Source organism: Neodiprion pinetum, chromosome 2, assembly GCF_021155775.2.
Source record: "Neodiprion pinetum isolate iyNeoPine1 chromosome 2, iyNeoPine1.2, whole genome shotgun sequence".
Lineage (NCBI taxonomy): Eukaryota > Metazoa > Arthropoda > Insecta > Hymenoptera > Diprionidae > Neodiprion > Neodiprion pinetum.
The window spans coordinates 30,894,671-30,919,215 of NC_060233.1; positions in this window are offsets into that span (position 1 = coordinate 30,894,671).

Sequence of the window (24,545 nt, forward strand, 5' to 3'; positions counted from 1 at the left end):
TACGGTGTTTGCATTGCAGAGTCTGCCGCCGTGTTAGCTCCCTGCAATTAATTCGGTGTGATTGATCGGTGTTTGGAAAAAATTCTATTCAACCCGAATCGATCACGGATCACGAATGCATTTATCGGTTTAGTTGTACGCGTCGAGGCCGGTGTCCGGATCCAAGATATTTAAATCTTGTAAGAGAGAAAAGGAGAAAGCACAAAAAAGAAAATTTCAAAACAATTCGGTTCCAATTTCGGCTGGAAATTTGACTATCTTGCAATCCGGTATAAAAATTCTGAAAACGTTAATTTGTTGTTGTTGTTTTTTTTTGTTACCACGTGGTGGTTAAAAAATTTGCACCACAGGAAAAAAATAATCACTGCTAAAGGCAAACGAACTTACGAATGATGTAAGGTTTGATAAAAGTCGAGCTTTTATTCCATTTGAACTAAACATTTTAGGGGTGAATTTTCTCACGATGCGAATCGGAGATTTTTAAATGTTTAGTATTTCGAAATGCGCGTGCTTTTTTCTATTCTTTTTGCACAACCCCAGTGTATATAAATACGACCGTCTCGAGCGCGCAGCTGCCGTTGTCCGATGAATTATTTTCATCCTTAAGTCAAACAAAAATTATATCCGTCTATGCTTAGGCGCGTTTATAATTTGATTGTGAAATAAAAATGACGATATCCATTTACGCCGTATTTCATTCACCCTATGTATACGTCTACCTATGTATACATACACATATTCTCATTCGTGGATGCGAAACGCCGTCCGCTATGAGAAGAAAAATGTTAATGGAATGAGACACCAAAGTAAAAATAAAAATGAAAATAAAAAAGGAACGGACGTAGCGATATTAATTCTCCTCGAGCTGGCCGACTGCGCGATCAGCGTTGATGAACGGGCATAAGACAACGCGTTTCGTTGTCATAATCGCGAGCACAAATAGTTTTTATGTAGCCGGAATTATTTATACGCTGCAGAGACTAGAGACTCGGACATTGCGAAGATTCCATTAAATCTTACGTCAGTTGATTTATTAGCATGGAAGAATTTATGTGTTTATTCGTAGCATCTGGAATATAATGTTTCCTTCCTATATTGCCTTCCCTATACAGATCTGCCTCTCTATAATATATATATATATATATATATATATATATATATATATATTTATATATATACATATACATATCTACACGTATATGTCGTTCTCTCTCGGCGTTCGTCCGTAGCCTGTTTTCGACGAATTCAACAAATTCGCAAGCCCGCCAGCAGGCCCGGATCAAGACGTAATTTCGATCGATCGAAGATCAGGATCATCTTTCCAATCATTTCAAATCGATCACAGTGCTCTATTAATACTCGGTTCCAAGTCTGATCACAGCCTAGGTTAATTTTCTGCCCGGCCACATGTGAAAAGGTCTTGATTCGAAGTCGATCATTTTTTAGAAAATTATATTACACTTTAAGAGATTCATCATTGACAACGACATCGTAAATTCTATCCATTTATTTAATGAGAATGTATAAACCGAATTAATTCCGTGTAGCGTAAACTGAATTTCAAGGTGATAAATATTTGTATACACTACTCGAATTACCAGCTAATATCTGAGTTGTCGATGTATAATCTATAACTTTCCTAATTTCTTGCAATTCAAGTAAACACGTATTAAACAGAAGAACACGAATTGAATACACTGAAAATGACATGAAAATTTCCTTTCGAAAAATACACGCAACTGTTCGTGTGCGGAGTGAAAAGCCGGGGATGAAATTTGCGTTAAATTATTGACCGAGGCTCACAGACTGCGACACAAATCATAACGCTTCGCGGATCCGAGAATGCCGGTAATTTGCTCTTCCAATTGTCCGAAAAGGAGAGAAATAAATTCGTCGGCACGCTAAGACGGAGATGAAAATTTGATATTCCCACTTTTCGAAGCCTTCAGATGCTCACAGCAGGCGCACACGTCACGGGGATGGTTCGACAATGCGGAGATCCCACGAAGGAGAGCAGCCCCTACGATCGGAGTGGATGCTCGAGTGGGAAGGGGTGAGTCATTGGTAAATTCCGCATGAACGAACCGGTGTTGCTTTAATATGAAAATTGCTCAATTTCACGGAGTGGAGAAGGGAGGAGGAAGGAGAGCCCGAGTCATTTGCAAATGAGCGTTTCGCCCGTTCGAGCAGAACTTTAATGTCTCGGTACCGCCGCTCTGAAGATGGGCTAATGATAATTGCATATTGTGTAGCGTAATAACCGATTCTCATTTCCTCAATTATACGCAATTTTGCAGTGTCATTCAATTCCTGCAAAAGGAACCAACAACGCCGGAGATTCGCAAATTTATCCGCAATTCAATCCGACTGTGCTTCCTCGACGCACCTTACAGTAATTCTTTAACTGCACATTACCGATTAGTCGGCAAAGATTTTTGCATGCGAATCTATGTATAACATTTCAAAGCACAAGTCGTGCGTCCAGTTTTAACGCGGATGCGCATAATTATGCAAATGATCCTAGTGCAGTTTCTATCACGCAGATATTTCATTCAACATGGTGAACAAAATGGGTGAACAATTATTTTTTGCAATGTTTTATTTTACTCCTCAGTTTTGATATCTTTTTGTTTTTTCTTTCCATATTTAGCAATTAATAGTTTTCTGTTTCGCAAGAAATCCATTTACATTTACCGTGAAATTAACGTTTCATCTTCTTTTTACGAGTGATCAGAAACACTGCAATTTTAAAAAACCTTATAACACACCGTCACGGAAATCAGCAGAATTGTGAAATTATCCAAGCAAACTTTTCACTGTCATGAATTGCGTTTAAGAAACGACAAACATTTTCCGGCCCATATAAAATGACTTGGCGCGTTGAAGAGAGTACACTAAATTTTTGTCAACTCTTCGCAGCGGATCTTCTGTTCCTTGGTAAGATCATTCATAAATTCTATGCTGTCATGTTGAAACGGTGCGAGGATCCCGGTAAAATGTCTACTTGTTCACCGAGTGAAGATGATCGAGTCGGCAGCAGCCCCTTGAAGAATAAAATATTTAGAGAAGATAGCGCGTTGCCCGGAGGGCTAGGATCGCGGTGCTACCTCAAGATATTACGATACGTCTTAAACACTCTCTTAACGACGTTATAATGCAGAGCCAAAGCAGCTACGTCGTCTTTTAAAGAGACTGAAGACGCCCGCGCCGGGCTGACTGGCTGTAAAAATATGAATTTGTCAACTGTATAGGTATACACCGTGTCCCCAAAGATCAAAGATCCGTCAGTCGGAGCCGATGCTCTGTCTCGGTTTTATATAACCCCAGTTTTTTCGTTTTTTCAACCTTCCTTTCCTCTTCTTATTTCTATCACTCTCTCTCTCTCTCTCTCTCTCGCTCGCTGTCTTTCTTCGGTCACACGGTTACGGTGACGTCTAGCTCGCCTAAAAACTCTTTGAGATTTCTGTAGATCGTAAACGATTCCTCAACGCTCCGGTTGTCTCTCACAAGTTTTTATTACTCTACACACCCGCATTTCAATTTTCCGTCGCGCGTGTGCAGCTCCTCCTGAATCGCCCCTTGAACCCCCCAATCCACGTCTTTTTTATCTACGCTTTATTTCGTCCGGATCAACTCGTCGCCAAGCCTTAAGGGGACATTTTTAAAACTTAAGGAATCCCAAAAGACTCGCACAGTTACCAAAATTCTCCAATACTCCAAACGTCGAGAAGAGACGCATTTCTCATTGTTCAAGTTTGCACGAATTTCGCACGTGTTGGGATCGAAGTGATTCGATAAAATTAAAGCTTTCACATAAACTTGAGTGGAAAAAAATATCCAAAAATTATTCTACACGGCGGTACGAATAGTTTCATATTGAATCAAAGATGGAGAGGAGTTGGCAGAAAATTTCCAAAAAATTGTTTAAAGAAAACCACGAAATCGAAAACATCGAACCAAACGAGTCCGATCAATCGAATGCACACCTGCTCAGTATTTTCAGCACCTGTGGTAACACGTCGAAAATCCTTGATAGAGGAATACAAGAAATTCGCCTGGAAATTGCAAAAAGTGCTTCTTCGGACCCAATTCACGGCGACTCGACGTAGTTGCAGTAGAAACGTTAACAGCATCAGCATCGGCATCATCGTACTTACTTCCCCGAGTAAATATCGAGGCTCTCGGCATGCGCAGGTGTAGGCGACACGCCTTAGCCGAGGTGGGCGTTATTCCTCTACGTGCAGACAAGGTCGGAGAGGTGAAGACTACTTCGCAGTGAAGAGGATTCTCGCCCTTCTCTTCCTGCGGTTCCTGACAATAAACACGCTCTAGGCTCTCCACACTCATCATGTCGCTCTCTTCCATTTGCCGTGTCATAAATCTCACGTAAAAGCGGAAGATAAAGCAGCCGGCACCGCGGCTTCTCCTGGTCTCCGCACATTTGCGCGTTATGGCGCCGCAGCGCCCTTATACAACACATCCTCTGCTGCGCGCAAGCTCGATTTTGTCGCTTTGTTATGTGCTCAATAAGTCAATAAGAAACCCCTTTCCTACCAACGATTAGTCGATTTCTTTTTTCACTCCCTTAGACCCGTCTATCCCCTTTTGCCGCGATCCGAAAGCTCCGAGATTCGCAAAGCTCTTGCGAAGACCATAGTCACGAAATATCTCGTAAAAAGTGTGAATAGACTTGTTATACACTCGAATCTGTATCTAATTTAATCTGAATTTTCCGCGACAGTTTTGTCAAACACTTGAACCGCCTTTTCACAGTCGTCGAAAATTAGTAATGATTACAAGTCCGTCTTGTTGAAACGTTGATGATTGGTATCCAAACTAATGGCACAAATTAAATCTCCGATCTGTCAAACGATCAACGTTGTATGTACAAGCAAAAATTTCAAGAATTAAATAATTTTTACGTTTCTTGAAGTATCATTCTATCGATGAGAATATTTTACCACACTGAGAAAATTTCCATTTGTTTGATTCGTTTGTAATTACTAAAAAATGCTAGCAGCATGAATATTGTTATAATAATAGTTTACATATTTTTTGAATTACAAGAAAATATGGTCCAAGTAGCTATTCGGTATAGTCATTAGAGTTTTCAACTACCTTTTTTGATCCTTGCAATATTATATCCTTTTGCTTGGTTTAAACAATTTGTTCACTTGAATGAAGTCTTAACATCAATTTATTGCTACACCATCAGTAAATCATTGCAATAATTAGTAGAAAATGTAGTAAGATTGTCCATAACACTGTCTGATATGTGCTGACAGTTATAGAACTCGTTTTCGTTTTCTTAAACCTAGAGCTACATTTTCCCACTAAAGCAAAAGATTAAGGTCCTTAAGAATTGTATAGTTCCCAAAACTAAAAATTCCTCTCGGTGGGACAGATGATGAATAATTTCGAACTAAAATTAAACAAAGGGCAATTTTTCAACAATGCAACTTGTGTAAGCTGTAAAGTTATTCATTTTTCCAATATAATTTAGAAGATTTTCAACCTGTGGAAATAAAAAGTCTCGGTCGCGTAACGAAAAGATTGGCTTCGAAGTAAAAGAAAAGAAGAAAAAAAAAAAAAATTGCGTACGATATAACGCAGCAACGAAATAAGCGGCGAATGTTAAATTTCAAGGAAACCGCGAGACTCCGCAGCGGGGAAAAAGACTCGGGAGTAAAAGGTGAAGGTGAACGTCCATCCGCGATAGGGAGAAGGTTGCCTCTATCCTGCGGGACGTCGAAGATCGGGCAGCGTGGGTCAAGGGGCTGGCCGGGGGGGTTCGGGGGTCGTTATTTAGTTAATGACTACTCTTCCGTTCGTAGGCGCTGAAAGCGGCGCGGAATACAAGATCGTGTTTGAGATGGTTGGCCTGTGGCTACCGGTGGATGCTGCGCCGCAGGATCCGGGTCCTGCCCGGCGTCTGCTCCACGGGGTACTTGTACCCCCTACATCGCTTGCCGGCTACCTGATACCACTGGATATCGCACGTATATACACGTTTCTCCGTATAAATCTACTACATATCTGACTCTGCTATCCGCCTTTCCCTTTCCCTCGATCCCTCCGTCTCTGCCTCACTCCTTCTTCATTCTCCCTCTCCAACTCTCTCTTTCTCTATCCTCCCGGTGTTTATCCGAGCCTGAGAATTCTCCAACAATTGCATGTCGCGATCGGATGTCCGAAAAATCCGCGAACCATAAACCACGTCCTCATGATTACATGTACAGAAAGACCGTCGCAGAGCTTTAACGAAACAATACTTGCGAATTCTTGGAAAATCGGAAGAATATGTTGAAACTATTTTAGTACGACATGCTGGCCAGCAGCTTCAACCTTTGAGGTTCGTAATTGTGATCCAGTTGGCGAGAATTGCGACTGTTTTCAACTGAAAGCTCAGTTGACTTGAGTTCGGTAGCGATATGGACGGCAAACCATTACCGGAAGCCAATTATAAATACTTGAACTGCAACTGCTTGTACATCATCAATACGTCGCTTTGTTATAACTGACTGCAGTAAATGTTGCCAAAACGGTCTTTTCGAACGGACTCTTCTTGCGTTTTCAATAACTTGAAAGCGGCCCGGTACGACACTTTGATAATCATCCCTCGAAGCATGGTAAGCGACGAGCACTAAAGCCATGGCCAATTTGTACGAACCGAGCCTGAAGAGCTCTAGGCTAATGCGAATCTCTGTGACTATCGAGATCCTGGTATGCGGGATGCGGAGCAGAGAGCACGCGGTGGACACGAAGGGGGCTTAAATGTGTGACGTGAAACGGTACGTGTACCTACATACCGAAGAACTCGGTGCTCTGGAGTCCGCATCTTTAACGCTCGAGATGCACCGCGGAAGAGGAGAGAAAAGCTGCGGTACCGACCCACTCGAGGGATCGGAGAGAGAAGGAGTCCGACTCGATGGTGCATAGGTATAATAAGTCGTGGTAGCGGCGATCGATTGTCTCTCTTTTTCTTGTAATCTATTTATAAGACCCGACGACGCGGTGCCCGCCGGCATAGGTGGGGGGCTAATATCGGAACATCGAAAGAGCGCTGCCTCAACCTCGACGCTACTCGGAGCTTGGACTCGGTTCGGCTGATGTTTAATTAGGAAGCAACGCGAGGCGGCGCGGAGGTGGCGCATTATATACCGACTTGCATGAATCTGCATACACCCCACGACGCCCCCCGTTAACCTCAGGGTAAAAATTTATTCCGCTGATTCATCAGCCCGGGCGCCTCGAGCTCCGCCCGATGAAGCTTGCACTATACGGTGCATCGCCTCCGTAGAAACGCAGAAGCCCGACTTTCGATAGCACCTCATCTGCACGATTTGCCTCCAAGCTTCTGCACGAGATTCGCCTACGTCACATCGTCGCATCCCTGAGCTGGGACAAATGTGGGAAATCAGTTGGTGAGGTCGTTATACGACCCTCTCAACGAGGTGCCCGAACTTTTTTGCCTTGGAACAATTTGTCTCCTTGCACACCTTGCGTCTGTTTCTGTCTCATGAAGAATCGCTGAAATATGTAATTCAATTTTCTCGAGACTCTCTCATCCCTTTTTCTCTTTCTCAACTCACCTCCTTGAGACCGACCGTTACTCTATATTTTTTTTTATATCGTACCCGTGCAAGCGACGATCGGGTCATTCTTTTCACGTTTCGGAGGCGGAATGAAAGACAGCTCGGTGTTGACCGGTGAAAATAATTCCGCGTGAGAAGGTTCCGAAAGTGCGAAATGTTTTCTCAAATCTGTTTACGCTCGAGGTGACCATCCGGGAAGGGCTCTTACGGTGGTTGGCTTTGCTCCGGGTTAAATCATACGGTCTGAGGGGAGCCGACTCCGATGCGATACGATGAACTGTTCGGCTGACTGAGAGGGACCGGCAAAGAGGATTTATACAAAACGGGTTGAGGGCCACGACGGTTCTAGGGATCGAGACGAAGGATCGCTGGTGCTTCGGCGAACGTTGAACGTGAAGAAATTCAGGGAAAAACACTCTGCGAAGCTTTTCAATTCGACCTCATTTTCATACAAATTTTTAAATAATTCTGAACTTTATCTGACCGGGCAGCACTGGATTTTTCGAAATTTCAATTACCACTTGGATGATTACAAGCCGGCATAATGTCAACGGATGAAATATTTGACTTGTCATCAGAAAGACAAGAGGTTGAAAAGTCAGTGACTGTTAGCCTGAGATGCGGTAACAACTACCGATGAAACCAAAGCCAAAGCTAAGCCAACCCTAATGCATCCTCGATTGTCTTCACGAATGTCGAAACAAAATCTAGACTTCATAGAGAACTCGCCGTAGTGAGATGAACAAAATTTGGCAAGTACCAAAAATCACGACGAGTCAATTTACATTCAACTTGTGCACTGTTGACCGATACGTCTGATTGGCGTGTAGTCGACTGTTGACTTCTAACACCTCTTTTTAATCAGTATCCGATTAGTCGACTTCATCTTCTGCGAGCGAAAAGTAAAGAATGGTGCGTTCCTCGGGTATATGGCTTAGGTATCCGCTACCCTGTAGCGATCGCGAATTCGGGCGTCCACCTTGAACGATTAATCAACAATACTGTTCCGATCCGTGGTGAAAAGAGGGCGACGTCAAGCCCATGCGTGTATTTGCGTCTTTGTTCCTGAGGAAAATGTATGAATCGTGTAGCGCGGAGGCTTTGCGAGTGCGCAGCTAATGGGCAAGGTCCTGGCGATGGACGGGGGTCGGGGCCTCCCCGTAGGCCATCCTAAAATCTGCCCTTTGCCTGCAGGATTTCACTCGCAATCATCAGTCTCCGGGCGTCCCACACGCTCGGGCTTAGATCCATGCAGGGAGAAGCGTGTTTTAACCTCGGCCAACTGGAATCTCATTCCGTTCCTGAAAACCCGAAAGGATTAACGCGAGCCATTTTATTTAAGTACGAAAGTGCCACCTCTAACTTTTGCGATTTTAACTCTCGCACCGCCGGGCCAGCCCGGCCGTCTGCTCATGCCTGCACGCCCGCGTCCGTCTGCCAATTAAACCGATTACGAACGGTCAAGCTGCCCGCTAAAGAGATTTTCAACTGGTATTCTGTTACTGTGTTCTAGATGCGGAGACTCCATCGTACGGTACTCGGACGTCAACTGCTTTGGTACTCTTTGGCGCTTGAAATGTACCAAAGATTGACGAGTTTCCAATAGTCGCACAAATATGCAAGAAACAGTTAAGATAATGAAAAGTACCGGCTGTGAAAATTCTGGTACACGAATCGACTGAATTTTGTAAAGCGATAATTAACACAGACGCTACAGTGATGGAATACACTTAATAGAGTCGTTCACTCTCGATGCGCTTCGATACCTAAATCGATAATTTTAAAATGGAGTGCTTCTTAAGCTCCCAATTTCGACCGAACCAAAATGACTGATTCGAAAGAATTCCTTGGACTCAAGTTTTGTCAAAGCGTAAACTGTAACAGCTCTCGCGTGTTTGAAGCTCCAAAAGCATTATCTAAAGTATTAGACATAGAAGTGAAATCACGCTTATTTGCGATCACAGAGGCTTTATACGATCATGGCGCAGAGGCGCAAGAGATGATCGCAACCGCTGGCGCCAACGAGAGCAATTGAAATAATGAAACCACTGTGTTCGAGTTCCAGGATCTGGTTCGACGCAACGTTCTCATAAATCCTTTGCGTGCGATGATGAATTATTAGAAACACGTGCTACTCTCGGCACTTTCTTCCTTCTTCTTAGGGTCCGAGCAACGCGGTCATTCCACGAAGAATTCCGTCCCAGTTCACAACAAGGTCTTCCAAATTGAGCATGCCGGCCGTGCCTCGGCTCATTTTTATTCCTTATTCTTCCTGGTCCGAGTTTATCCACCGCGCGATAAAAATCTTATCGATCCAGCTGTGAACGGTGATAGATTTTGTTTTGTTGCATGTTTTATTCCACACGCACGCGCTTCCACGTCGACGCGCCAGTCAGTCTTCGTCTGGGATTTCCAATCACGTAAGAGGGACCTGGGTTCATGCTTCTCTCCAAGCTTTCATGTCTTACTGACTGAGCAGCGGCGAGCCAACGTCAGCTAATTGCACATTATAGATCTTACGATTCGCCAGCGTTTTTCAAACCCTTCGAATCTGATGAGAAAAGCAAAATACGCTATTACGTGAATGTATCAGAAAATTTACCAAAAGCGTGAGTCTAGATTGACCCGTAACAATTCTAAAACCACGACCACTGTAAGTATTCCGATAATTCGAGCCTTTGTTCACTGATCAGCGTTTCGACCCTTTCCATTCGCCCGAACACGCGACGTTAGAGTCGATGCAGCTTGTTCCTTCCGATGAGAAATTCGGCAGTACGATTAGCCGGTACAAGATGGGGTAGGAAAAGGGCGAAAGAGAATGGAACGAAGGTTATGTTTCGTTATGGGCAGATATACGGCAGTCGTCGAAAGGCCGCGAGAAGTAACAGATCGCGCACATATGGTCGGCTGTAAACTTTGGCAATAACAATAATTGTGTAATTAAGGAAAGGGGATGAGGCAGAGCTGCGAGGGGTCAGCGGAATGGCCCTAACTCGCTTGACCCCCATCCCGGACTGACCGACGAGTGAGTAACCCCGGCTCTCTCCGCTCCACGGCGTACGTCATTAGGCGGTTTTCGGGGGCAGTGAACGGCCAGATGCTCCCGCGCTCCTTCGACATGTCGGAAAGAGGGTACCGAAGAATTCGCCGGTGGCGAATAAGGAGAGCGAGGAGATCGAGAGAAGGGGAGGCTCCGTGCCGAGGACGACGATGATGATGATTGCGAGGCCACATGTCGACGCTCACGCTCATCTCCTAACTTGATCCCCGGGGAAGGATACTCGATGCACGATGGAGTCCCGGCGTCCACTCGACGAGATGGACCCAACGCCTCTCGGCGAATCGATTCGGACATAACTTATGTCGGTAAATAGCGAGGAACGGCGATGAGTGCAGGTGAACGAGCGGCTTTGTGCGAAGAATCGGAGTTTGCACAGCCTGTTTACAGCCCGGCTCTAACGGTGTCGCGAAAATTCTCCCTCCGACTCGATGCGCTGCGTTAACAGGGTGAATTATGCAGCTGCAGTCGTCGATGTCTCCTCGCAGGTAACTCGATTTCGGCTGCAAGAGCACCGGGAAGATGAGAGACGGAATAGCTGAGACGGGGAGCTCGGATCGAGCGGCACCGGTAACGCGGTGATGAACCAACGGAGCCGGCGAACCTCCGCACTGCGATATTTCTGGCGGAAGTTGATGCTGAGTTTGGTGAATGCTCGATACGCGGCCACTTTAAGTGGGGAAATGAATAATTCAGCTCTAGGATCGCCCGAGATACGGCGTTGAATCGCAACTAGGCGAACCTCTGCTTCGACTCGAATCTACGGACCAGCGTCGGTCCGCTGTGTTTAATTTTCAACCTGACCGTTTGCTCTCGATTGCAGTGATCCACGCGTCTCTTTGACTCCCGCGAATCGCATTTGATTTCTCGACCACCTGCTTCGGAATCGAACGTTTCTAAGAACTTGCTTTGACATTCTGATACGCGAAAAAAAAATCGGTAGGAGAAGGTGGACAAAAAAGTTGTTGCAGATAAAAAATTACGAATTTTTCTGACCGCTTTTGGATAAACGCTATAGATTTTTCAACAGATTTTCGTTATTGAAAAATGATTTATAAAAGACTAGGTACAGACTGTTCCAGAAATAAATTAGAAGTGTCTCGCCGATCGGAGTGATGGATATGCTGAATTTCTTTGAGATCACCGTGATCGAATTGATCAACCTTGAAGTATGACGCGGCGATGAAGACCAGATAAAATCTTTTGAATCTATCGCCTTATTCATCTCAAGTCTACCATCGGCATGAATTTTCATAAAATGCAAATTCAGAATTCATCAAAATACCATCTGCAATTACGTCTGTGAAGTTAGTAAAATTCCATAAGCATTTCGCGATCCATCGAAATATGTGAAAATTCCAGAGCATACACGGTAGTATCGCACCTTTCACCGGTAACTTAAAATCCGATTCGATCCGATCTCTATAAAAGTCCAACGATAAAGGTAATTTTTCATCAGTCGCGTGGCGAGTTGGTAAATTTTTGATACGACCACTGTCAATAGCATTTGGGAGGTCAGCTTGAACGAGGATGCAGGGATTGAATACGCCTATAGTAGGAGAGGGTGTTTAGAGGTGTACGGGTGTTGGTCAGGTGTGTTAGGCACAGGATGACGGAGCGATACACATCGCCATGGAACACGGAAAGCGGGAGCATTTGGTCAGCGAGGTTGATAACATCTCTAATCACGGGAACGCTGGACCAATCAGCACTAATCCCGGGCGTCTATACGCCCCGCGTCCTGCGTGCCCATCGAGGACGACGCGGAGCGAGGCGATGGAAGTGCCCTCCTTTATGACCCGGTCCGCAAGCCCTCGACGTCGAGCATGCAGGGTGTCCTCTTTCTCCCCCCCCTCTCTCTGTCTCTCTTCGCCGCCACATTGATTCACTGCGGAGCATTACAAGCATTGACGTGTATATCTATAGACGGCTAGGCAGGGGAGGGAAGGGTGGAGGGCACCTACTACCTGGCATAGAGACGTAGGTGGTTGCGCGGGTTGATCGGGCAGCGCTGAAACACGATTCTGTGTTTCCGTTTCTGCGTTTGGTTTATGTCTAGGCGTGTCCTCCGGGCTGATCAATACCCGGCTATCTTCTAATCCAGACACCAGGCCCAGTCCATTCCACTTATGAAATTACATTTCTGTTATTGGAAATGCTACTATACACGGTCACTCAACCACCTCGTTTAATATCACCCGATGCTCCGTGGACACGTGGAGGAGTTTCAACCCCCGTTACACCGGTTACACTTATACTCAGGCTGTTTGCTCCGACGCGACACCCGCAACACCTCTTGGTGCCAAAGGGGATCGTCGCCGATCGTACAAATTAGGGGACGGGGCTTCAGGCTCTCCTGGCATGGATGGATATGGGTTGGGCGAGACTTTATGATTTTTACCTCGCGTGAAAGCGTGACGTTCTTACCCGCGAGGGGATCCGGCCTGCGGTCTATTATACTAACGCTATCTGATCGTTCGATCGCTTCAAATTTCGAGAATAATAAATATACCAACGAGTTCGTTCGCTGTACGTTGACTCTATTCTCAACAGCTGCAACGCTCGCGCGTAAAATACGACAACTTTACGCAAAATACGGTATTACACGTAAAAGAAACAATTTTTGTGTTATTCGTATGGATTTACATTTTTTTCGAATTAAAGTTAATGCGACGCTCTAACCATGAGTTATTAAATTTTTTTTGGTCTATTTTTTTTAGAAAATTCCGTTTCTTCGCTCTCTCCTGAAGTGCTTTAAATTTCATTTCACAAGCTCAGCCTCTAAAGAAAGATTTCTGTTCTCTTCATCGGTGTAAGCCCGCCACGTATTCCAACCCACAATCCCACAAATTTTGAAGATTAATCTCCATCCTATTCTCTCCTCGCCTTGTGAAAATCAATTTGGGTAAAACGAAAATCGAGTCAGTTAAGTTTCAACTGCAGTAACTACTGATCGTAATTAGTTGAATGCATAATCCAGTGATGAAATAGGTGGGTGGCGGTTAATCAGGGGAAGAAGTTGCGGTGAGCAGCTTGATTCGAAATTTGGTGAAAGGGTTGAAGCAGGCACGTTATACACGCTCCTGCAGTGTTTAAAGGGGCGCAGCCAGGGGAGGGAATTAATTGTTAAAAATGGAGAAATCCCATGATAACGCTTTCTGACTTCGTATTAAAACTATGGAGTTCCCATTCATTTCTTGACCAAGGATAGTCTCGCAACGGTAGAAAAAACGCTTCGTCAGCATTTCTCGATTCCCTCGTTAAATTACAACCTTCGAAATTTCAAATCATCTCACACAAGCCGAGTTTCACTCGGTGTGAATGCAGATTTTTATCACTTCTCACGGGCAAATGGCGAGTTTGGAAAACGCAACCAAACGCGAAAGAGTGAATTCGTCGAATCGAAGAAGAAACTCGACATTGATCGCCCAACGAAAGTGCGATTGTGACTTTGTGAGCGGTAGAGACGGATGCTCGTGGATCTTGAGTCGAGTGTGGTTATAGCCGGCGGGGCAGAGGCGGGGATAAAAATAGGCCCGCTGGCATTTGTGAAAATAAATTCGTCGACGGAGATCTCGAGTAATGGCCGACACTCTTATGAAAATGAATAACCCGTATCTTTCATATTAGCCTAAGTGGGCGCGCGAACCCGCCACACCGTTGTAGTTGTTCGTCATCCTCGGAAAAGGCGACGGTATAAGAGGGGGAGAAAGGGTGAAAGGCGTCCCGACGCCCAGCGTCGGTCTCGGGGTTAATTAGCGTCTGACAAGAGACACGCGTTACGCTTAAAACCGCGTCATAAATATAACTTACAAGTGTTACTTTATGAAAAATTAGTCACCGCTACTTCATCCCTGTATGTATAATATGTATATACCGCTGTCTATTTCGACGTCGTAAACCTCGGTTGATATTCTTATCGCTTCTTTTCCCCCAGCACGGTGAAGCGTCGAATAATTGTACACACGTGTAAATCGAACTTGTCTATTTTTTCCCCTCTCTCTTCCAGCAATGAGCTGTTTGATTTCATTGGAATTAACTGAAACTTAATTATCGATACGATTGATTGGAATTAAATCACGTCTAATTGTTATTTGGATAAGTCGATGTCACGGTTGGCGGAGCGATGTCAAAATTCAGGCGAATGAGGCGTCGATCGAAGTCTTTCGGGCGAGAATAGAAAATTAGGAAGAAAAACCAGGTGAGTCCCTTGCTTGTACGAACCGTGAGACCCTTAAGGGGCAAAGTCTGTAGGTTGCGTGTCGGTACAATAAACATCTCGTCTTGAGCGTCTGCGGTGGTGAAGACGAGCTGGGGGAGACTAGAAATAGAAGAGGGTAAGAAAGGAAGAAAAAAAAAAAGAAAAGAAAGAAGGAAGAAGAGGAAGAAAAGTACCCTATGGGAAATATTGTAAGCAAGCAATACCTCGGGTACTAAATTATTGGGTAAACATTGACGCCGTGTTAATACGTCGATCCCGTCTCAGGGCAGATTCTCTCTTTCTATATATTTGTCTTTGCAATAAAACGCCGCACTTTTCACGTTGTTGATGGTAAACTTATTATATTCGACTCATGTGTGCGGTAGGGAAGAAAAATTATACCGAGTCGCTTAAGCCCCTCGGGCGTGAGGCGCCGTCTAAGTCCCTAATTAGCAGTGTCTTCCTATACAGCGATCAGAAATCTTTACCCCTCAAAAGCATTTTCGAAAAACTGTCGTAAATCCTTCGTACAAGTTTTTCTATTTTTTTTTCTTACCCTTCCCCTCCTTGGCTACGAATTTTCAACACAGAAACCCAAAACCAACGTACGCGTGACAGTGTTATTGTTAATTTTCACACGAAATTTTTGTTCAACTTATATCCATTTTTTGAAAATTTTGTTCATCTTTACTGTATCCAGAGGAGAACTTCTGATAAAGTATCTATATCAAAGTGGCAGGCGATTGATCTTTTGAAGTATGCGGAACCATGTAAAAGTCAGGATCTATCAGACGTCGCCCTCGTAACACGGGCACAATCAAAGTGTAGAAACAGTTTTCGTTAGTGATCAGATCAAGCGATGTTTGCCGTTTAACCTAAAATAAGTTATGATCGTTTCGTCGTCTCTCCGCGCTTAGACAAAATTGAGAAGTTGAAAAATGATATTCATAAGGCGGAAACTATCTTGAGTAGAAGCAGACACTCGGAGAACCTACTTTTGGTGCGGCATCAGAACGTCCCACAACTCTCATCTGACAGAAGGGTCTTTCCTAAACAATTAGAGATCAAACGATCCAGAACCCGAGCAGGGGTTAAGCTGATTCTTTACAACTGCTTTTACTTTGACTGACGTATCTCTAACCGTGAGAGGTGATGCCTAACAAATTCTGACTTTTACAAGATTCTGCTTCGGGAAATTGGAAAATCGTACGTAAGACGCCGCGGTCCAATCATGTTTCTAGACCGTTTCGCTTGTCAGTGTCGAACATATTCTTTGCCGAGTCGGCATCGCTGATCGTCAGTTATGATTGTGAACTTCATGAACCGGGCCGTCGAATGTAACTCAGGTTCCTGACAAAAGTGACGTTTGATTAGTTACATTTATGACAAAAAAAAAAATCGGTCGTTTCTAATTGTCGGCAAAAATTTGAGCACGCAATCACGAAGCGCACTCCCGAGACGGAGAATCGAGGACTGGTGAATCCATCGAAGCGCCCTTGGAAGGGTTTAATTAGCGTTAAGGAACTCAGGCGTTGCAGTACAGGGAAGAAGCGTTTGGCCGGTGCTAATATATTTTGACCAGGTGAAACAAAAGTCTCGGAGGCAAACAACAAGGCAGGCTGATGTTTCTATCGGAAGGGCTTCGGCGTTTGCGTCGGGTGGCGGCGGCGATGGCGACCTGCTCTGTGGGGTTGAGGACGGCCTGGCGGGGCTGCCTGGCTGACTGGCTGGATGGGGTGGCTCAGAGACCTCCGCGGGGTGAGATATATGGGGAGGCTTTTAGTTTCGTTAATGGGTATCTCGCAGACCGATAAGTGCCGAGATCTGTCTACCTCTGGATGCTTTACACCTTCCTCTCTCTTCGGCGTTCCCCTTCGCCCCCCTTCGCGCACCCTTTGCAGGTTCCCCATGGTTTTCGGAACGGTCGTTCAATTCTACCGAGAGAATCGATCCGTGGATCAATCTTGGACTGTTTTTTCAAGAATCGTCTCGATCGGAAAGGCTGGTTGGCCGCGAATCGACACTGTTTATTGATTTTTAACGAGATAGATTGGATTGTTATATTCCTAAGATACGAAGTCATACTTAAAAATACAAAAGTAGAATATACTTGAATTATGAATAAAAGTTCGGGCATCGATGTTTCGTTTCAAATTGCTATAGAGTGGTCAAAAATCTACTAGATTCGTTCGATTTCAATCTACAATGGCTCATGTTGTTCGGAAGACCATCTACTACAAAGTCGCAGAAGCAGGTTTGGTTTTTTTTTTGATCAGTCGTCATTTATGCGTATCATATATTTCAATCATAGTCAGTGGCGGTGCAATGTTGTAAGGTTCGATATTTAACACGCCAACGTGATGATAAAAAAGAGTGCTTCAGTGAATGTGTAGAAAAAGATTTTCTGAATAACCTGAGCCATCCTAGAGTGAAATCGAATGAATCCAATAAGATTTTAACAATTTTGAAGCGGTTTGAAACGAAGCATCGACACATCCAAGCGCTTACTTGTACTTTCAGTGTTTTGTATTTTTATACTTTGAAAAAGATTTTCGTAGTTCACGAATACGAAAATTTGTTGATCGTCGTGACTTCATTTTTAAAAAACTGTCGAATTTCATGCAACCAAACTACTTAAAAATTGACTCAACAAATCGGTCCAAAAAATGGGTAAAATAAAAATCATAAATCATTGGCGAGCAGATACCATCAAAATTGTTGTAACGGAAAGCGAATGAAAGTGCGTGAGCTGGAATATTAAAGCACCACAAACAATATGTTACAAAATACAATACAGACTTATAATTCTGTAGGTTTCTATAATATTTGCAATATGAATCACTCGCAAAAATTACAGCTTTAGCTTTAAAACTCGTCGATATATAATTTGAGTACACAGAATCAAAACCGCAGATTCGCAAGTCGCTTAAAATCCATTAGAATCGATTCATGCAGTATTGAGGCAGTAAAAAGTGAATTCAGAAAACCGGTTTTTTTAAATCTTCTGCAACGGTCTTGACGGAGTCAATTTCCAGTCTCCCGTCCTTGCATTTCGGTGAGGAATTCGGGGTCCCAGTTTCCGAAAAGCATTCGCTTGGTACGCACATAACTACGGAGAATTCGAGCCTAAATTTGGAGCGCTCGTAGATAAATCATAATATGCTCTTTGGAGCCGGAGTATGAAACGGGTGTTGATCAACGCCGGCTGTGCCAGGGTTCGTAAATTTCTCACTAACCGCGGTCCGCTTGGCCCCTCAGTTCTAGAGGCCAAAGTCAAAGCGGCGCGCGTTCGACATTCCAAATAAACATAATTAGATAATTATGAAGTTCCAAAAGAGACGACGACGCTAGACGAACGACCCTACCAAGCGTTTGTATATTATTAATACTCCCCACCGACGGCTGGGGGACCGCGCTGTGTGAATAAACTGTACGAGAGACGATCAGAGCCACCTTGTGTCCGCAGGAAGCGTGCATCGTACGCAACACGATTCATTGAGATGCAGCATCGCTACCGATTTGCAACAAAAATTTTGCACCGGTGATTGTATACCTGAGGCATAGAGAATTCGTCGATATTAAGACTTCTATCTATCTACTTTTGTACGTATTCGTGATTTTTTTTTCATTTTATGGTAGTCAGTCCTCTGAATCTTTATTGAAAAACTGACGTTCGTTAAATTCTTGATTTACAGCCGTTCGAACATTTGAATTCCCAAAATTCTGACCCCGAGTACTCAAAATTTGCTGTAGAGATCTTTTTTTCACCAAGTATCGAACCTGGCAGAAAAACGAAATCCCATTTGTCGTTGGACGATTGATTCCTGACCGATGAAATTCTCCATGACAGCTTGAGGTTGGGGCGAATCCGAAGAAGGTCGAATCGCTCTCAGAGTTCTGAGTGCCGAGTATGTTCGCTAATTATTAATTATTGTCGGAATAAATTGACGGGCGAAAGGACGCGAAGCATAAACCCATCAGGATTGTACGTCTCACGTTGATCCCGTCTGTTTCCAATTGATCGCTAATCGTGTCTGTCAGTCATCTTGTCCGCTCACAACAGTGAACCACTACTGGACGGTCTGTCAGCGAACGAAATGAAAAGATACTCGGCTGGACGCGGGTATAGAGTGCACGCACATCGCGCCTTGTAAACGATCGATCGATCGGTGTATCCGTCAATCGATTAATCGCATTGACTCCGAATCGACTAATAAATTGGCAAATTTGAATGACTGGCGACTTGCTATCTGGACCAACAGTTTCCAAATTATTTTCACAAGTTCTTGTTCCGTGACGTAGTTCTTCACCGATCTATCGATAGACACAAATCTAATAAAACTTGATTTCACCATCGTTTTAGGTTAATTCTCGCCGTTTATCCGACCTCCCGATCGACGAAGAAAGCTAATGTTTTTCAAACTTCAACCCTTACCATACCGCAAATAATTTTCGCACATCTTCGCGGAGGATACAGCCAGCAGGCCTTTCAGAGCTTGGGGTTTGGTCAGATCGAGAGTGGCAAAGGGGTTGCCTGGGGGTCCAGATGGAGGGTGGAGAGCAAAGCAAGTCCGCAATAAAACCGAAGTGTGTTTGTTTAGGTTCTTAGGTTCTCTTGCGCGGGGCGTCGAGCCGTACCTTGGCAAGTCGGTTGCGACGGAGACCAAGTCAAATCGACGTCGACGTCGAGCGGCGTCGAAATTGATCGACAATCGGCATCCTCCCAGAGCGTTATGGAGCCCTTGAGAATCCGCGGCAGTCCCAATTAGCCGCGAATCAACGTCGCTGACTCTAATATAAGAAAGTAATTGGGCGAGTCTGCGGAGCAGCGGTATCGAGCTGGATTCACAAAATGTATACAAGGCCCAGGTGCACACCTACACACCGCCGAAGCCAGAGCGAGTTTTTTCTACCTCCCTTCCCCCCCCCCCCCCCCCCCCTCCCCCACGAAGCGGCAGGAAGTGCTTCTTGCCCTTCTTTGATTGGAAAAATTCGCTGATCTCATTTCCGCAGAAACGTCTTCTCCCACCGTTAGGCGCGCACTCTCAATCATCGTCGCCCCACGCTCAAGTTATTGCACTCGCGGAAAATCCATTCATTGACTCACCAATCGCGTCTCACACTTCGATCTCCGACCGACCGGGGTGCGAGGATGAAAGTTGGACTGAGACCGGTCCTTTTGTGAGGAGACTTAAACCGGCCGCCGAGGTAATCGATATGTTTCGTATGTTTTTACTTGATTTCAAGTTATTGAATGGTTTTTAGGGACGGGGGGGAACAGCCCTCCGTCTATTACCGAGTCATTTTCTTCCCTCTGTCCCTTTCCAGTTCCCTGTTTTTCTCCTTCTCTCTCTCACCTTCCATTATGGGATGCACCGGGTACAGTAAATACAGTCCAGTCATTCTGAGATCTCGAGGGAAGGTGAAGACGCCGTCAAACTGGACTATTCTTCTCTAAACTACGAGCTCTCTTTACGAGTGGCAACTTCACCGCGTTGTCTTCGACGAGGATGAACATCGGAGGATCACGTTTGTCAGTATATTCCAGGAAAATGAGCTCGTGATTTAATGTTATTTGAGCGAAACGAATTTATGAATAACGGTGTAATAAATAGCGTCATCCGAAGTGATTTAGGAAACGTGATTAAGATCCTGACGCCGATTAATGTTCAAGGTACTAGACGACAAGTCCTGGAGTCTTGTTTTATCCCAATTTTTATATCGTCACGTATTTCTGCCTTATCTGCAAGCGAAATAATTGCCTTATAGCGAATTTAACGATTTTAACCAAGAATCGTAACAGCGATCCGTTTTTCTTGAAAGTAGAAAAGCGGAAAGCTCGCGGTGCGAGGTTTTCGCGGCTTCTCCTATCACGACGGAGTTACACTGTATATTCTCAGAAATGAGATCATCACTTACCCTTTGAATGGGCCCAAATCTCATTCTCACTATCCAATAAGTCACGCCGCGTTTAACATTCCCTGCAGTTATTTTTTTCTCGTCTCATCTCCGTTCTTTTCCCGTATTTTTTTCCCCCCACCTTTTTCTCGCTCTCTCTCTCTCTCTCTCTCTCTCTGTCTTCTGTCTCTTCTCTTACCTTTTTTCCCCTGATACCCCCCGCACAAAACTCGCCATACCGACACCTCGACACGTCCTTAAACATCATCGAAGCCTGCCTTCGACACACATGCAAGCACCGCGTTCAACCATGCGATACGTATACGTGGCGTATTCCTACCTGTGCACACAAACTCATCTAGGATTTGGTTAGGATTTAATTTAGTAGAAACACCTATATGATCCCGAGTTGGGGACGGCAGTGATTCTCCAGGTCACGTGGCTGACTGGACGGTGAAGTAGGCGGAAGAAGACGTCCTTCGTCCTTCGGGACGAAGAGTAAAAACGAATCCTCTGCGTCCTTGGAATCGATATAAATTTGAGCTTTTCGCAGCTGGTTTTGTAAAAATCTCGATATCGCGTCCGGATTTCGTTGGCTCGAAGGACACTTCCGAAATGAGCGCCGCTGGATATACGCTCCTCGATATTATCGTGGGTAAGGATCTCTGCCGTGACTCTGGTGAGGTGTTCCTGCTCCGGCTTGGCCGGCTGTTCGAAGTCGAGCTGGCGAGGCGACGACTGTTTCAACCATCGCCCGTTAAAAGCGATGACAATAACGCGACTGGACCGCAGGTAACGCGTCGGAGGAAGACCTTAGGATACCGTGCTTGTTAAAGACAGACCTTACTAAATCGTGTCCATTTGTTTATACGGTGTCGAGTCGTCTAGCGGGGAACAAGAGTCAGAAACGCAGTCCGGCTGATCCTCGGCTCGGGCCTCGCGACGCGACGGTGCATCTCATAAATCCTTCAATCTGGGAATGTAATTTGACGTGACAAATGGCAGATGTAACCGATAGCGTTTAAGCACCGACCCAGTCCCCCTCTGCCTCGGATTCCTCGCTGTATATATACAAATATGAGTCGCGGCGTTCGTTAAAATATACCGTAGCTACGCGCTTTACTATCTCCGAATCTTCACATGCACGCTCAAACCATCCGATGGTGGAAATATTGTAATTCTTCACTTCTCTTTCGGGGTTAAAGCATTGAAAAGGTGTTTGAAACGAGGAGACGAAATACCAACGTTTCCGAGTAGTCGGAATAACTCGATCTGTGAGGAAAGTTTGATTCCGAAATTGGAACATCTTCCGATGTAGAAATATCCAAGGCAAAACCACGAAACATGGTTTATTCTTCACGTATAATATCCAAGGTATCACCGGGGTGAAAAAACAGACCGTCAAAGATTCTTTCCGGCGTCTAATCTCGCCAACAATACCGGGAAAAGAGAGAGAAGAAGAAGGAGCTGGGGGCAAAGGGCTGTTTAAAATTCATCATACTGCGCTGTCCGCGTGTGACGTGCAAAAAGACACAATGGTTGATAACAATACGCGAGCCTGGAAGAGGTGTTTATTCATTTTTTGGCCCTGGCTGTCCAGCGGCGAGCAGGTAGGTAATATCCTCGTAATCTTGAGAGATTCGCTATGGACGTATTCATCATAAGGCTGTTAAAGGTTTACGGTTGAGAAACTCGCTGGTGATTCGTTATTCTTTCCTTATGTATACCATGCCACGGTATATAATATAATATATAAGATGTAGATGTATAAGTTTCACGTTTAACGGACCGGGTCCGATCATAACAGCGTTAACAGCGAAAACAACGATGATGGTGGATAACAACGGCCGCAGCATCGACAAAATCGTTGACGTTCGTTCCGCGAAAGGATCATTCCGCTGATTTTTCTGTCCCACAACAATGGTAAAAATTTTTATTTTCTTCCTCAACGTTAAAAATCTGGACCTCGTTCGCTTTTATTTTATTAATAGGCACGAGTTTGGATCACCTAATCGAATTCCTGCGACCAGCACTCTTTCCAACCGTCAACTGGGGCTCATTAACCACGGGATAAGATGAAAAAATAAAGGGGGGGGGGGGGGGGGGAAAGAACACAATAAAACTCGAAGGATCGGATAGAAAAATATGAAGACAGTTCAGGGGCGTAAAAATATGAGACGCTCGTACGCGGCATACAACGACTATGCGATACGTTATACGACGCGTATACAGCATCGGTGACCGTTTCCCCGGAAGCCACCGGTAGCCGAACAAAAAGCGGCCCGATCTTATCTCTGGTTATACACGTATACACGTATAACTACGCACGACACACGAGTTAAATTAATTAATTTCGTTTGATAAATGATGACGTTCGAAACGCAGATAGCGAAGCGTGGCTCGTAGACATCGGAGTTCCTCACGGGGTTTGTTACTTACGCGTCACGATGCGACGGGGTGTCCAGTTTTCCTCTATGATTTACACCGACGCGTACGAGGGATGATAAAAGTCCTCCTGCACCTCAAACTCCGACCCAGCAGTGCCAACGTCGAGTTCCCAATGGTATCTCGGAGCTTACAGGTGTCGCTGCTGAGGAGGAGAAGGAACTCTTCTGGGTCTGCGACGATCGGGAGCGAGGAGCCCAGCAGGCGAGGGAATGTTTTGACGAGTATCATGCGACCATAAAAATCCACCACAATGGCGAACAAAGCGTTCTAATCACCTAGCCCGACGCGGTAATAATCCGAGAATGAAGACTGAGATGAAGTGGAAGGTGAAGAGAGCCGCTGCCGCGGTGCACGGTAGCTGTTTTGACACGAATATGGTTTCTTTTGCGATTTCGATCCGGTCGTTACGCCGGTCGAGTGGGTCGGATTACCCGTGACCGACACCTGGAGGAATGCCTGCCTCCTTTATTGAAGGACGCCGATCGCCGTCCGCCCTCCGGATACGATAGCACAGTCATCCTCGATTACTCGACGCCGATGACGCCGACGCTGCCTTCGGACTCGGGCTCCTCGTCGTTCTCATTCTCAGATGCATTTATTGTTACAGATACTCTCTCATCTCCGCCCGCGGCTACGACTTTTTCTCTCTCTCTCTCTCTCTCTCTCTCTCTCTCTCTTTCTCTTTCTCGTTCTCTTTCTTTTCCTCTTTCTACCTGTTTTAACTGTGCCCACCTACCATTCTCGGCCGTACTTCAATTCCCTCTCACTCTTCTCATCATCACGGATTTCTATGACGTCCGAATGGCCATGTGCGTAGGAAGCGTCGTTGGAATCAATCGATGAAATACTTCTCGGAATTTACTGTGAAATAACAACGAACAGTAGCTTCGTATTCGGATGAAATTCGGTATCCCATATCGGGGAGGGGGATTACAGACAACGGAACAGTTGCGCCGTTTTTATCGATGATCCGACCCCGTCACGTTGTGAAAATTGACCCTGATTCGGTGCAGCGATCGATAAACGACGAAGGGTCGTTTGACACGTGGCGCAAAGAGGAGGTTCAAGTGATCCTCGAAGGTGGAATTGAAGGTTAATTTGTTAAAGTGAGTGGCGAACGATCTTCGTATGGTTCTAAGCGACCCCCGAGTCCCCTCGTAGCGGGGCGGGTTCAAACGGGCTGTTGAATATCAGGTTACACCAGAGCGAGACGTCGTCGTCGGTGAGTGGACTTTCATTGAGGAACTTGGCCGGGTGGAGCTCTCATTCACGGAGAGTTGAGTAACACGAGGACCGTCTTTAAAAATCGATGGAGTAGGTATACCTAACCTAACGTGTACGTACG